Here is a 14995-nt window from a genome sequence, read left to right on the forward strand (position 1 = left end):
AATTAAGAATAATCTATAAAATTACACTTAGAAATTAAAATTGAATATTCTGGATTAGTTTTAAAATAATTAGGTTTATTTTATCTTTTTTAGGAACTAGCTAGCCTTAAATTTTCCATATATTGTAATTGGTTTCTTATTAATTTTAGTTATATGTTTTACTGTATGCGATTAATGGTTTTTGAATTGTTGTTCATAGGTGAAACAAAGTTGCGTAACATGGGTGTGTGATCTTGAGCTATATCTAACGTGTTAAACACTTACAGTGTAATTATTCCATCTCCATCCATATCAATTTAACTAAATAAACTAAAAACTATATGCAAACAACTCATGTATACAAATAAGTAGTGGCATGCCACCACATGGGTGTTGTTAAGGAATTGATAGGTTATAATGGTAATGTATTCGTATTTTTTACCTTCAATGATTCCAAATAAAGTTGGAGATATTACCACAATTAATTTTTTTTATGAAGGATTAGGTTGAAGATAAAAATAAAAAAATATAAAATTAAAATAAAACGAGGTTTATTGAGTATGAAAATGTTACGCAAATTGGTCAACAAAAGAGAATTAAGGAAAATTTTATGACACACAAATAGTAACACAGTGATAAGTTAATAAGAAAAGTGGCATTAAAGAATCACTAAAAGATACCGAATAAAGATACGAATCAAAGTAAGTACGCTGAATTTTAAGTTATTATAAATTAATATAAAAAACAAAAAAAAATTGATTTTTTTAATAAAATTTAGATTAATAATATTAAAAAATACAACATTTAATTAATATAATAATCAATCTATATATATATATATATATATATATATATATATATATATATATATATATATATATATTCTAACATATATAGATATATTAATTAATTCAAATAGGTTAGATCTAGTGGTGAAAAGGCATGAGTTTCTCATTATTGGGAAAGGTTCAATGTTTATGAGGGCTTTACCTAGAGTCATGGGACACCTTGAGGTAGTGGTTGAATGTGTGGTTGCACCTAAAGTGCCAGGATTAAATGGTTTCATGAGTCACATGCACATAAGTGGATCAAATCCCACCCCATGTCCTCCATTTTAAAGAATGGGTGCCAAGAATGAGGGGATGATTTATCACCCTAAGGAAGGAATGGAAGGATGATCTATCACCCCGAGGATCAATTTGAATACCCCTTCTCCTAGGGTCTAGTAATCACCAAAAATAACCAAGAAAAAGGATACATGATTCTTTAAGTTCTCTCTTTGGCTACGAAGACAAACATTCAAGATTTCATTATCAAAAAATTCAAGATCACATTTTCATTGGTGACTATGATTGCTTTGTGCCACCTCATCAATGGATCTCTTAAGTATGAGATTAAACTCCAAGATATCATAAATATGATATATCATATGCTAAGAATATTTCACTCCAAATCATTTATTTATGTCCATAAGAACAACAACAAGAAGGTGTGCCTCCTGAGGAATGAGGGGGTCCATCTAGAAAAAGGAAACCTCAAAGTGGATAGGGTTCAAGTTGAACCATATTCACGCACCTACTTGCAAAACACTCAAGCCATTGCAAATTTTCATTCTCTCTCTTGGAAAAATAAATGAATAGGAATGAAAATGTAAATTGTAGGTCCATTCCCCTTGTTAAAAAGGTGGACAAAGATGACTTCATGATACGAGTGGGTAATCCTTCATCCTTTTTAATCGTCGGTTCAAGAAACACATTGATTATAGAAATTATTTTCTAAACTATTTTGTTGACTTGTTTCCTTTCAAAACTATATATACATTGTGCATATAACCAAATAATCTTTGTTTCTTCAAAAAGGTTGAATAAAAGGAAAACAAAAAGGTGAATTTCGATCAATTGACCCACTCAACTAATGAGCATCTATCATCATAATTTGAACCCAATTTCCATGTGCAACTTGTAATGTTGTAAATATTTTTCCCAGATCATGGTCCATTTTTCCAAGGTCAAAATATGTCTCAATTACCATTCACGAAGATTTGAATACATTATATGAGTGTGGAAGTTGTCTACTGATGCCACAAATTTGTCCAGGTGACATATTTCTTGTCAGAATTTGGTAATTTTTTTTTCCAAAAATCAGAATCATGGAGTGTATGAATAATTATTTTTATAGTGAAAATGGATTTATCACTATCAAGAATCCCCAGGGTACCCATAATCCTAAATTTTAACGTCTATAAGACAAATTTTCAAAAAAAATGGTCAAGCTTTTTCATAATGTTGCTAGAATTCCATTGTTTTTCAGGGTAATTTGTGGACTCCTTAGACTACGTTGTTATGTTATTAGGACAACCATACTTGTGGGAACATCATTCTATGTATGATTCTTGGGCTTGTACTATTATTATTACTTTGGGAAAAAAGTTATACAAGATACCCGAGGTAGCCCTGCCTACCACTATTTCTTTGATGTTTGCTAAGCAATGCAGTAAGATCATCTCTAACACTCAGTTTTTTTTTTTCTTGATTCACTTTCAAAGTAAGGGGAAGAGCATGACCACATCCATGGTTGCTGAGAAAGGTTCCTCCATGCGACAAAACCAAGTGGATAAGGCCGTGGAAGAATATAGGGACATCTTCTCCTCACCTCCAGGTGTGTCCTTACACTATCAAGTCAATCATTTCATTGATATGACCCCAGGAGAACCTCTAACCAATGGGCCAATATATCATTGCTACATTCTAAAAAATTAAGAGATAAAGCTATAGATCTAAGAGATGCCACAAAAATGGCACATCTGACCAAATTCCTCACCTTGTGGGTGTTCGATCGTAATTGTATAGAGGAAGGATGGCACGTATAGGCTCTACATTAATTATGGGGCACTAAAAAAAATAGTTGTCACGAATACATATCAAATCTCATGGATTGATGGCCTTCATGGCTAGATTAAGGGGGGAAATTATTTTAGCAAGATCAATCTAGAGTCTGGCTATCACCAGGTTCTAATAAAACCCAAACATGTATGTAAGACCACCTTCAAATTCATGGAAGGAATTTTTGAATGGTTGGTCACGCCCTTAGGGTTAATAAATTCCCCTACTATTTTTATGGCTCTGATAGATCACAACTTACATCCCTTCACCAACACATTCATTTGTTTTTATCTGGACAACATCCTCATCTTCAACAATAGTTTGGAAGAGTACTTTCAACACATTCGGTAGGTCGTTCAAATGTTGTGGAAACATAAAATATGTTTGGACTTAGAGAAATGCACCTTTGGCATGAGTCAGGTTGAATATATGGGATACATCATAGATGAGCAAGGTGTACATGTGGATCTAGCTAATATCCAAGTCATTCGATATTGGCTAGCACTGACCACTCTAACAGAGCTTCACAACTTTTTGGACCTTGGAAATTTTTTACAGGAGGTTCGTGTTTGGATTCTCCCATATAACATGGCCTCTGAGCCTCATTACCAAGGGTAGAGCGTAAGAAAAGTTTTCCTAGTCCGAGTCCCAACAAAAGGTGTTCATTAAACTGAAGCAAAACCTCAGCTTTGAAATTATACTCACAATTCCATATCTACAAAAACCATTTGAAATTGAGACAAATTCATCTCACTATGATATTGGTGGAGTCCTCACCCAACACAGGCATCTAGATTCCCATCACAGTGAGATTCTTTTTGATACAATTCGGAAGTACCCCACCTATGATAAAGAGATGTATTTTAGCATGCAGCATTTCCAAGAATGGAAAAGTTACATTATGGGGAAGGAGATGATCATCCACATTGATCACAGACCTCTTAAGTTTATACAAACACAAGGGAAGTTGTAGAATGATCACCATTAGAAGTGGTCGACATATCTACAACAATTCCACTTGAATATTAAATGCGGAAATGACAGCACCAATCATGTTGTAGATTACCTCAGTTGGCCCCCAGTTGTAGCGTTGACTACTTTTCTTGACTCTTTTCGCAACGAGACCTCTTGATGGCCGCAACTATACAAAAAAGATCCATAATTTTCCACCACATAACATATGCTAGTGGATGGCAAGAAAGTTCCTAATTTCCACCTCCAAGATTCATTATTATGCTACCTAGGCCACCTTTTTGTTCCTTCAAGTGATTGTGCCAAGCTGATTTGGGAGGCACACTACATTCGAGTCGTACAACAGTTTGGTGTGGAGAAAACTATGCTTATACTACAGAAGTAATTTTACTGGCCAAAAATTCCTCACCAAACTCACAAAGTCGACTGTGTTCCATCCCCAAACTAATGGTCAGACAGAGGTTGTCATTAGGATGTTCATTCACATACTCTGCATTTACAACTCCAAGCATCCACGAACCTGGGATGCAAGCCTTTCCTATGTATAGCACAACTATAATAGATCTCTCCATAGATCGACTGGTTGTAGCCCCTTTTAGGTGGGTCTAGGATTTTAAGCATTGTGTATGAATGATGTTGTCATGCCCCATGTGAGTACATAAACTTAATTCATATATGTACACTCTAAAGATGATAAAGAAACTAGGTTCAATGAATGCATCGAGCACATCTTCCAGCAGGTTCACAACATCGTATGGAAGTGCAATTCCAAGTACAAGTAGTGACATGATTAACATCGAGTGCCATAGAAGTTTGAAGTGTGTGATAGAGTTTGGCTACATTTGCAAAAAGAACGCCTTACTAGAGCCCATTGAAAGCTCAAAAAACTCCAATATGGGCTTTTCACTATCACCAAGACTATGGGAGATAATGATTTTGATCTCAAAACTCCCCCATTCCTTGGCCTGTACCCAGTGTTCAATGTGGGCTACCTTCAGCCATACTTTCCTCCATTACTTGACACATCAAACATTGTAGAACAAGTCACACCAACATAGCTAGACCTAGACTACATGGAATAGGCCACAAGTGATTAGATCATGGACACAAAGATCAAGAACAATCGACGCTAGAATATCCAACTGTATTGGGTTGTCAAAGCTGGCCAACTACTCCACTAAGGCAAGTGGCTAACTAGTGACCAAGTTCAACAGAAGTTTCCCCATCCCATGGAGGCACACAACGCAATGGGGACCATTGCTTCCTAGGGGGGAGGAATGATCCAGTTGGATATTGATTTCCACCTAACTATTCCACTTGGATCCCTATCATTGTTCTTTTAGTTTCCTTAATTGTAGCACAATTTACTATTTTTGGCAATTTTTCAAGTTCTAAACTTCGAGAGCCATTTTGAGGGCCTAAACGACGCTTTTTTGGAAAATGAGAAAACCACAAACTTTTGTTTACAATTACAGTCAAACGTTGTGTTACTCTAATAGATATTTTGAACAAGGTATCATACGCATCAGGTGGTGATTGTATTCCAAAGTTACGACCCCAGGAAGTTGAAGTACCAATTTACCCAATAGTTCCCACAAACTTTTGGTGCTTCATCTCGTATGGTTAGGATTTTGGAAGTTTAGGGTTTTCCTTTGTTTCTAAAGAATAAATAAGCCTTTGAGCCTCATTGTAAGACAATTTAGTATCCGTGTAGCTACCACATCTCTTCTTAGATATAAGCTACCATCACTTGAGCTAGTGTATTTCCATTATGCATGTAAACAATTTTTAGTACTTGGTTATGAATGAATTGAAGTTCCACTTTTGTTGTACCTATATGTTTCTATTTATGTTTACATTTAATTTTGTTCCTTGATAAATCCGGATTAGTCATATTAGGGTGGAAGACCTCACATATACATTACTTAGGAGGCACAGATAGTTAGGGATGTTGGTCATAATATTCCTCGGATTTATCCAACATTTGATAACAAGATGGCAGATCACTATGCATCCATTTTTAGGATGGAAGGTAAGATTTATGATCAATGTGTTTCCATTTTTATTTACCTTGGATATAATTATAGTTATGTTAATCCTGACCTAGTGGACAAGTGTGCCTAGAGTAAAGAAGTGAATGAAAAGACTTGGTTGGTGCAGTTGGCTACAGGGACCAATAAAATAGTTCATTATTGGGTGAGAGCTTGTCAATTTGAGCTGAATGCTATACCTACATCAACACATCTAAATGTGCTTCTTTGGGTTTGTACAATATGATTTTAGGCATGGATTGGTTATACCTTGACAGGACTAAGGTGGATTGCTACGATAAGGCTATTGATTGCTTAGATGATGAGGGAGAGAAGAGAATCATATAGGGAAAGAACAATCCTATCGGTAAGAATGGTTACAACTATGCAGATTAACTACAGCTACAGGAAATGGTGTCTATTTTTCGAAATTCATATTTCGAACGAAAAAGGGAAGGATGTTGAAGATGTTGAAGTCTTGAAGAGGTACCATGTTTTGCAGCAGTTTCAGGATGTCTTTGCAGCAAATATTTCAGAGATTCCTACTCATAGGGAAGTGGACATTTCTATTGAGTTGGCACCATGCAGGATGAGCACTGCAGAAATAGTGGAATTAAAGTTGAGACTTAAATAAATTTTTGATAAAGGATACATTATGGCAAGTGTGTCACCTTGGGGTGCACCAGTGTTGTTTGTGAAGAAGATGGATCGTACTCTTAAGTTGTGTATTGATTACAGGATGTTGAAGAAGGTGACTATCAGGAATAAGTACCCATTGCCATGGATTGATAACTTGTTTGATCAGTTGAAGAGAGCAACAATGATCACAAATATTAACTTTAGATTAGGATATCATCGGCTACACATCAAAGAAGAGTACAACTATAATACAATGTTCTCTAGCAGTTATGGGCATTATGAGTTTGTAGTGGTTATGTTTGGTCTTAGTAATGCTCCGACTACTTTCATATGTTTGATGAATAGTGTGTTGCATCATTTTCTACACAAGTTTTTGATAGTATTAACTAATGACATATTGATACATTATAAGAATGAAGAAATTCATGGAGAAAACCTATCAACAATGTTAATATTGTTGAGAGGGAATCGGGTGTATGTCAAGATTAGTAAGTGCAGTTTCTTTCACATTGAAGTTCATTACTTTGGACATGTTTCTAAGAAAGGTATAGTGGTGGACCCAAAAGATATTAGAGTTATCATGGAGAGGGTAGCTCTTAGGAATGTAGATGAGGTTAGATCATTTATGGGACTAGTAGGATATTACAGGTGGTTCATCGAGAACTTCTCATAGATTTCCTATCCTATTACACCCTTATAGCAAAAATTAAAGAAGTCTAAATGGAATAAAGAGTGTGCAACTATTTTTTAGTAGTTCAAGAATTTTCTTACAAATTATATGGGTTTGAAGATTATATATCGAGAGAAATATTCTGTGGTATCTACAGATGTTTTCAAAAGGCTACTTTGTGGAGTCCTAATGCAAGAAGGACAGGTGGTATCGTTTGAATCAAGGTAGTTGAATAATCACAAGAAGAACTATGTCACTCGTGATATTGAGTTAGCAGTTATGATTCATTCCTTGAAGATGTGGAGACATTATCTTCTTGGAAGGAGGTTTATCTTGATTAGTGATCACAATGCGTTGAGGTACTTGTTTGACCAACCCAATCTGGATGCCAGGCAAGCTAGACAATTGACTACTCTCAGTAAGTTTGATTTCTAGATTAGGTACATCAAGGGTAAGGGAATAGGGTTGCATATGCTTTTACTAGAAGAGTGAAGATGAATCACATTGCAACAGTGAGTTCTTATGGGACAAACTTGCAATAATGGATCTTGCAGGTAGGACAACATGATGATAGGTATCAACAATTAAGCCACAAGTTACAACAATAGAGTGAAGGTTATAGCGACAAGGAGTATCATCTCAGGGCAGATGGCTTAGTCATATTTAGGAATAAGATTTATGTGTCACATGATAGTGAGTTCAAGAAGCTTGTCTTGAGGGAGTTTCATGTTAATTCATATTCATGTCACTCGGTATATCAGAAGACATTGACAATAGTTAAGAAGCTCTATCATTGGCAAAATTTGGAGAAAGAGGTGGCTTAGTTTGATGCTAGATGTATGGACTCTCATCAGGAAAAAGGAGAGTGTAAGCATCCAGGTGGCTTATTGCAGTTGATTATGATTCCATAGTGGAAATGTAAGGTCATTTATGTGGACTTCATGAAAGCCTTTCCGAGGAAATATAAACAACATGATTCCATCATGGTTTTGGATGATAAGTTAAGTCAGGTATCTCACTTCGTTACAGTCAAGTATACTTATTCAACTAGTGAGGTAGCTCAAATTTTCATCAGGGAGATAGTGAGGTTGCATGGTGTTCCCAGGAATATCATATTAGACAAAGAATCCAAGTTCACTTTCAAGTTTTGGAAAACATTGTTTGTAGGTTTCGGGACAGAGTTGGATTTTAATACAACTTATCATCTACAAATAGATGGACAAGAACACAGGGTCAACATGATTATTGAGAACATGTTGAGATGTACATCATGCATTAGTAGAGGAAGTGGGAAGAGTATCTTCCACTGGTAGAGTTTTCTTACAGTAATGGGTATAAGGATTCCTTTAAAATAATTCTATTTGAGGATCTTTATGGGCGAAATTGTAATACTCCTATCAGTTGGAGTGATCTAGTGAATAGCGTATTGATTGGACTATACATGATTGTTGAAATGAAACTTGAAATGTAGGCTATTAAGAGGAATTTCAAGGTAGCATAGGATAGGTAGAAGATTTATTTAGATCAACATAGGGCATTCAATGCGTTTTAGGTCCGAGATCATGTGTACTTTTACATCAATCTCAAGAGGAGCTCCTTGAGGATTAGCTCAGTCACCAAGTTAGTACCTCGATATTGTTGTCCTTTCGAGATCCTTGAGAGGATTGGACCAGTGGCCTACAAACTTTCACTACCTCCGACAGTGAAAGTCCATGATGTTTTCCATGTTTCATTGCTTAAGAGATATGTGTATAGGAGGTAGATCATGTGATTGTATGGTCTATGTTGCAGGTGGAACCAGAGGGAGAATTCCAGGCAAAACCGCAATGCATATTGAAGTGGAAACAAGTCATTCTCCAAAATCAAGAAAAAAAGAAAGTTAAAGTGAAATGGAAGAACTTTGGGCCTAATGAAGCTACATGTGAGATGGCTGATTAGATGTGGGCTTTGTATCCTTCATTATTTGTTGGATCAAGAAAACAAGTTTTGATATATGCATGTATATATGTGTATGGTTGTAGATATTGCAATGAGCTATGTTATAAAGCTCCAATAAGTGGTATGATTGTCTTGTTTTTCATTCTAGTAATGATTTGAATTAGTTGTTCATTCTAAATACCAAGCTACGTTATAAATCTCCATAGGTAGTATGTTTTTTATTCAGTGGTTTGTTGGTTATAGGTGTCATAGAACACTAAGGACGGTATTTGCCTAAGGGGCAGGGGTTTGTAACAACCTTGGGTTAAAGTTTCATGTAATAAAAGTTAATAAAGGCAAAAAGAATAAGACCAAGGTCATGAGACACATATTCCATGTTCAATGTTGGGAAAGAACTATAGTGGGCATCACTTTTGGTTTAGTATTTGCCAATGAAATTGGCAAAGGCATTGGAAAAGGCAAGGAGGAATTAATTGGCATTTATTTATGAAAATACGAGAAAATGAAGTTGAAGATACACATATTTTCATGAGAGGGAAATTAGAACGAAATTAAGGAACATGAAGAAAATAGAGACATCAATAATAAAAATGATTCAGAGAACCAGTTCAGATTTTTTTTCAGTTTTAGCTTGCGTCAAGTGAGAAAGAGAGAGAGAGAGAGCACCAAGTGGAGAAAGAAAGCAAGAAGGAAAAATAACAAAAGGAAAAGAAAGTAAAGCAAAGGAAAGTAAGGAGAAGATTGGATCAATGGCTTCAACAAATCAATTTTTCAAGTAACAGGTTGCATGTGTGACTTCCTATCTAAGGTTTGAATGCATCGTTCATAAATTTATGTTTTTGGTTCATTTGTTGTCATTGGAATGGGTTTTTCCTTGTTTGACAATGTTTCATCATTACCTTCCATTCCCTGGATAACAATGGTGTGATGGGATCTATATATTGGTTGAGATTTGGATTGCCAAAAGGTTTTGGACCCAGGTGAGGTGGTCTCAGAATAATTGCCAAGGGTTAGAGGTGGATATGGTTTTCTCTAGGAAGCCCTCAACAGGTGGGTGGAGACAAAAAAATTCGTCAAGGTATGGTGAAAAAATTTCAAGGCATCCAATATTGTTTTCATTTGTGATCCATTGACCATTTTTGTTGAGATCATGATAGTTTGATGGTGGAGGTGGTTTATCCTCTAGATTCCCTTGATTGTTTATGTCTTGGTTCATCCCATGATATCACACATTCATGCTTGAAATATGGCATATGGGTGACTGGCTGAAAGAAACATTTGGTTTAGCCCAATCTATGGTCCGGTGGTACATGGAAGTCCCTAACTTCGTTGATTGTTGCATATGTTAATAAGAGCTATTTTCCTATTGTAATTTATGTGATTTGTACTTGTTATTATTTTCATTTTATGGTTGTTCTACCATGGTTAACATTCTGGATATATGTTGGCTATAACCATGGCTATATAATGTGTTCTAGTTATGGATATTGTTCATGCTTTGATAAGATAATAAATGATTGATTATTCCATCGGCTAACAATTGTTTTTGAAGCAACTTGAGAGGGATATTTTCAACTAAATTAAATATATTCACACTTTTATTTTCATTCATGACCTCTAGCTTACAAGTTTACCATGTGTTTTATGAAATGTCTAATATGTTATATTAAATCTAGGTGAAGTTCTAGCTTCAAATTTGAATTATTAACATTGTCATTATGAGAAATACGATTACATAAAGTTATAGGAGGTTTTGGATGGATTCACAACTTATTTTTTCAAATCAGTTAGCCTTTCATTGGATCAGAAGTGCATACATTGGTTGACTCTTGGATACACAAACATGTATGGATTAAAATGAATAGTACCTTTCTAACTTTAACTTCCAAGCTTGGTAAATATTATTACTCTAACGACTTCTAGATGATTACACTATGTAATGTGATTTATTAAGTTATTTCTTCTCTGATTGTCAATTGTGAAAATTGCTTCCTCAACAATGTTATATCTCCCGAGAAAATTTGGTATTGTTGAAGACCGTCAAATATTAGATAGGATTGTAGCATCTCATGAAGTTATTCATTCCCTTAGAAAAGTGAAGAAGGTTGGTATGCTCATTAAACTGGATCTCTCAAAATCCTATGATAGGCTAAAATGGTATTACCTCCTTCAAGCACTTCATGCTTATGGCTTCTGTCAGTAGTTGAGAAGGTATATCAAATCGCTTATTTTGACCCCTTTATTTACTATCTTTCTCAATGGTTCTCCCACTAAGACCTTATCTCCATCCCATGGTCTAAGACAAGGTGACTGCTTTTCACTGTTCCTATTCATTTGGCTGCTGAAGGTCCTAGTAAATACATCAAGGCATCGTCAAGCCAAGCCATCCTAAGAGGTATTGGCATATATGGTTCAAACCTAACTATTACACATCAACAACTTTCTGATGATATCATTTTTTTTTGTGAGACTTCCCTACCTGAAACAAGGGCATTAAAATGTATCTTATCTGTTTTTATGGAAGCCTTTGGGACTATGCTTCATGGAGAGAAATCAAATAATTACCTTTTCAACACTAGTGTGTTGGTGCAATTTCATTTAGCGAGTGTGTTGGACTTTCATATGAGAAACCTTCCTACTCAATATCTTGGAATTCATCTAGTGGAAAAATCATTTTGAGCCTTGTGGTGATAGGATACTCTAAAGGATCACCAATAGATTGGACAACTAGGTTTATCATTGAATTTGGCAAGTCTATTGGTTCTTATTAAATCATTTCTTCAAGCATTTCCGATTTATCAACTTTTTGTTTTAGAAAACTCCAAGCTTATATTTAAAACCATCACCTCCAAGTTCAAATATTTTATGTGGAAAGGATTCAAACATGGTAATAAATTGGGTTTGGTGGAATGAGAGAGGGCATGTATACCTATGTTGGCCAGTGGTCTATAGATGTGAGAGCCAGAACTATTGAACAAGGATTTGGGAGCTAAATTATGGTGGAGATGGTTAAAACCGGGTTAGGAGCTTTGGAAACAAATTTGGGATATATTATTTCTTAAAAAAACAAGCTAAGAGAAAGTATTTACCCTTTAGGATCATCTATTTGGAATATATCCCAACAAAACAAACACCTGATTCAAGACTATGCTTTATGGGAGATTAGGAATGTACGAACAACTCTATTATGAGAAGAGGCTTCACACCAATACCCTTGATTGGGAGTCTAGGTAGACATAAGGGAACTGAAGGATTACACTAAAGAATAAGGAGCCAATAAGGTCACTAATGAATGGGAATAAAATGAAATCTCAAATATATGTGGAGTATGGAAATCAAATGAAAATTGGATGGACAATGAAGCATTAAATTCATGGCCTAGCAAATATATATAGTTTGTGATATAGAAAATTATGTTGGGGCCATGACATAAAATGTATGTTTAATATTAAAGAAGTGTATACCCTACTAGTGGGATATCTAGACATACCCATCGATCCAAAATGGTACAATATTTGGACACATAATCTATGGCAAAATGTGGCACATTTCTTGTGGTTAATGGGAAGCAAAAAAAAGTCTTACACTGGATCACATCAAGAGAAAAGTTTCCAGGGCCCTTCTTTTTTCATCGATAATATATGTCCTTTAATATATTCCCTTTCATATATGCCTTTTCATCAATAATAGCTAGATTCAGGCCCTTCATCTCTTTGGTCACTTGGATTGCTCTCCTAACAACCTAGTTGAAATGATAGAGAACTATGAATGACCCCATTAAATAATCCATTAGTCAGCGAAACATGGTCACTAGTTGGTGATTTTTTTCTCATGGATAGTATGGAAAGGGCATAACCAAAGGACATTTTGTAACAAACATGCATCCATAGAATAAGTCTTATAGATAGTAAAGCAACATTTTAGGGAGACAATTAGAGTCTTGGTCTCCCGAGGATTGGAAAGTTAATCAGCAAGAGACTTCAATTCCGAATCACCTATAAATTTCCCAAGTCATGAAATCCCTAGGAATACCCATGTCCCCACCCCTTTATAGTTCTTCCACTTCATATTTTACACCCCCTCCCCTTTATAGTTCCCCCCTTCATATTTTATGCCCCTCTCCACTTGGATTTGTCTAGTTAAAATTTGTCGAGGCATTGAAAGGGAATTTGAGCCCAATTGGATATGGCAATGTCTTTAGATATTATAATTGGGGGACTCCAAGAGTGTACACAACTAATTATGGAATAACCAACAATAATGTAGTTCAATTTTTTAATCTCAAATGAGGTTTGCAGATATATGTGGAAGCTCATTATTTGAAACTTCAATTAGATGGGAATTCTTGATTAGCTATCTCTACAACATATAAACTCATTTATGGCACCCCTGTCATCAAACTAGCCAAGAGCTAGGGATTGGAACTCCTCATATCTCGCATTTAGAAGTTCATTTCTTCTAGACAATATGTCATTACCTTTCATTCACGTAGGATTGGTAACAAACATGTTGACCTTTTATGTAATTTGGGATGCTACGACAAGGAATTGAACTTTAGCTCCCCTTGACCAGTCATTAGTAGTCTAAGTTGGGTACATCAAATGAAAACCATTTTAGAAGAAGATAATAGTACCCCAAGGGGATGGAGGAAAAAACCAAGATGGGTGTGGGGGGAGGGGTTGAGCACACCCACCACCCCATTGACTTGCAAGATCATGAAGGACTTGGGTGGCCCATGCAACATATATATGCAACTTGTCGTCTGCTATAATGGGGTACCAATTATCAGTACATATTATCATGATACTTCTATTCTTTAGTAAGAAAATCCATTTTGTGAGTGGTATCCATGGGCCATAGGAGGGATTATTAGGGATCCCACTAAACCTAGGCTCAAGAGTTACTGACCATGAATTCCTAAAAGTGCGGGAGTCTACAACGGAAATATATGTTGGAGAAGAAATGAAAATATGAAATTTTATCGCATAGTTAATCCTCTAAAAAGCATAATCTTACTGTCTCTAGAAGCACAAGGAAATGGTTCTTACTAAAAGGAAGATAAAAAAGAGGAGAACTATAGTTCAAAGAAAGCTTATTTCCATTGCAAATATCTTGTATTTTAATAGTGTGAAATAACAAAGCAGTGCTTCGACATTGGTCAGCGATAGGGAATTTTCAATTTCTCTTGGAGTCAAGTTGAGGTAACTCTGGGACCCTGGATTCGTTTCCTTCAATTTCTCATTCTAGGTGGTGTTGGGTCATTTTCTTTTATTCTTGGTAGAGAATGTCAATATTCTAGTTAGTTTTCTCTCAAAGGATCTATTACATCTAAATTTTACTTCTCCTTTTGGGCTATAAGCCACTTGACATCCTCACTCATTCATTGTTTTCTTGTGGCTATGACCTTGGTGCTCAAGCATTGTTTTAGTTTTTTTGTATTCAATTGCAAGTGACGAGATGGTTTTAAAAATCCTTTGGTTTGGAGGAAGGGGGAAGAGTCTAGTTCTCTTTAGTCATTGGTATACTCTGTCTGCATTAAAGGAGTTTGCTTGGGATGGGTTTCAAGGGAATTGAATCTTCTTCATTCTCGAGCTTTGCAAGGTTTTGTTGATAGTTCGGATAATTATGCCATGCCAGCATCAACACAACTAACGAGGTGCTAGGTAGTGTGATCAAAGTAGAAGATATCGCATTGAGGCTCTGACCCCTGAGGTGATCGTTGCTTACTAGGAAATTACCTTGTGAGGCATTGAGGTTGAAATTAAATGGCTTGAAAGGAATGTACGCAGGGATAGACAAATGGCTTAACATTTGAGATTATGTAAGAAGTTTCTCAATGGATCCAAAACTATGGGCACACCAGGGGAAGGAGAAATTAGTATATG

The sequence above is a fragment of the Pinus tabuliformis genome, chromosome J (genome assembly GCF_031772625.1).
Source record: "Pinus tabuliformis cultivar Carrire ecotype Pingquan chromosome J, CPIR1, whole genome shotgun sequence".
NCBI lineage: Eukaryota > Viridiplantae > Streptophyta > Pinopsida > Pinales > Pinaceae > Pinus > Pinus tabuliformis.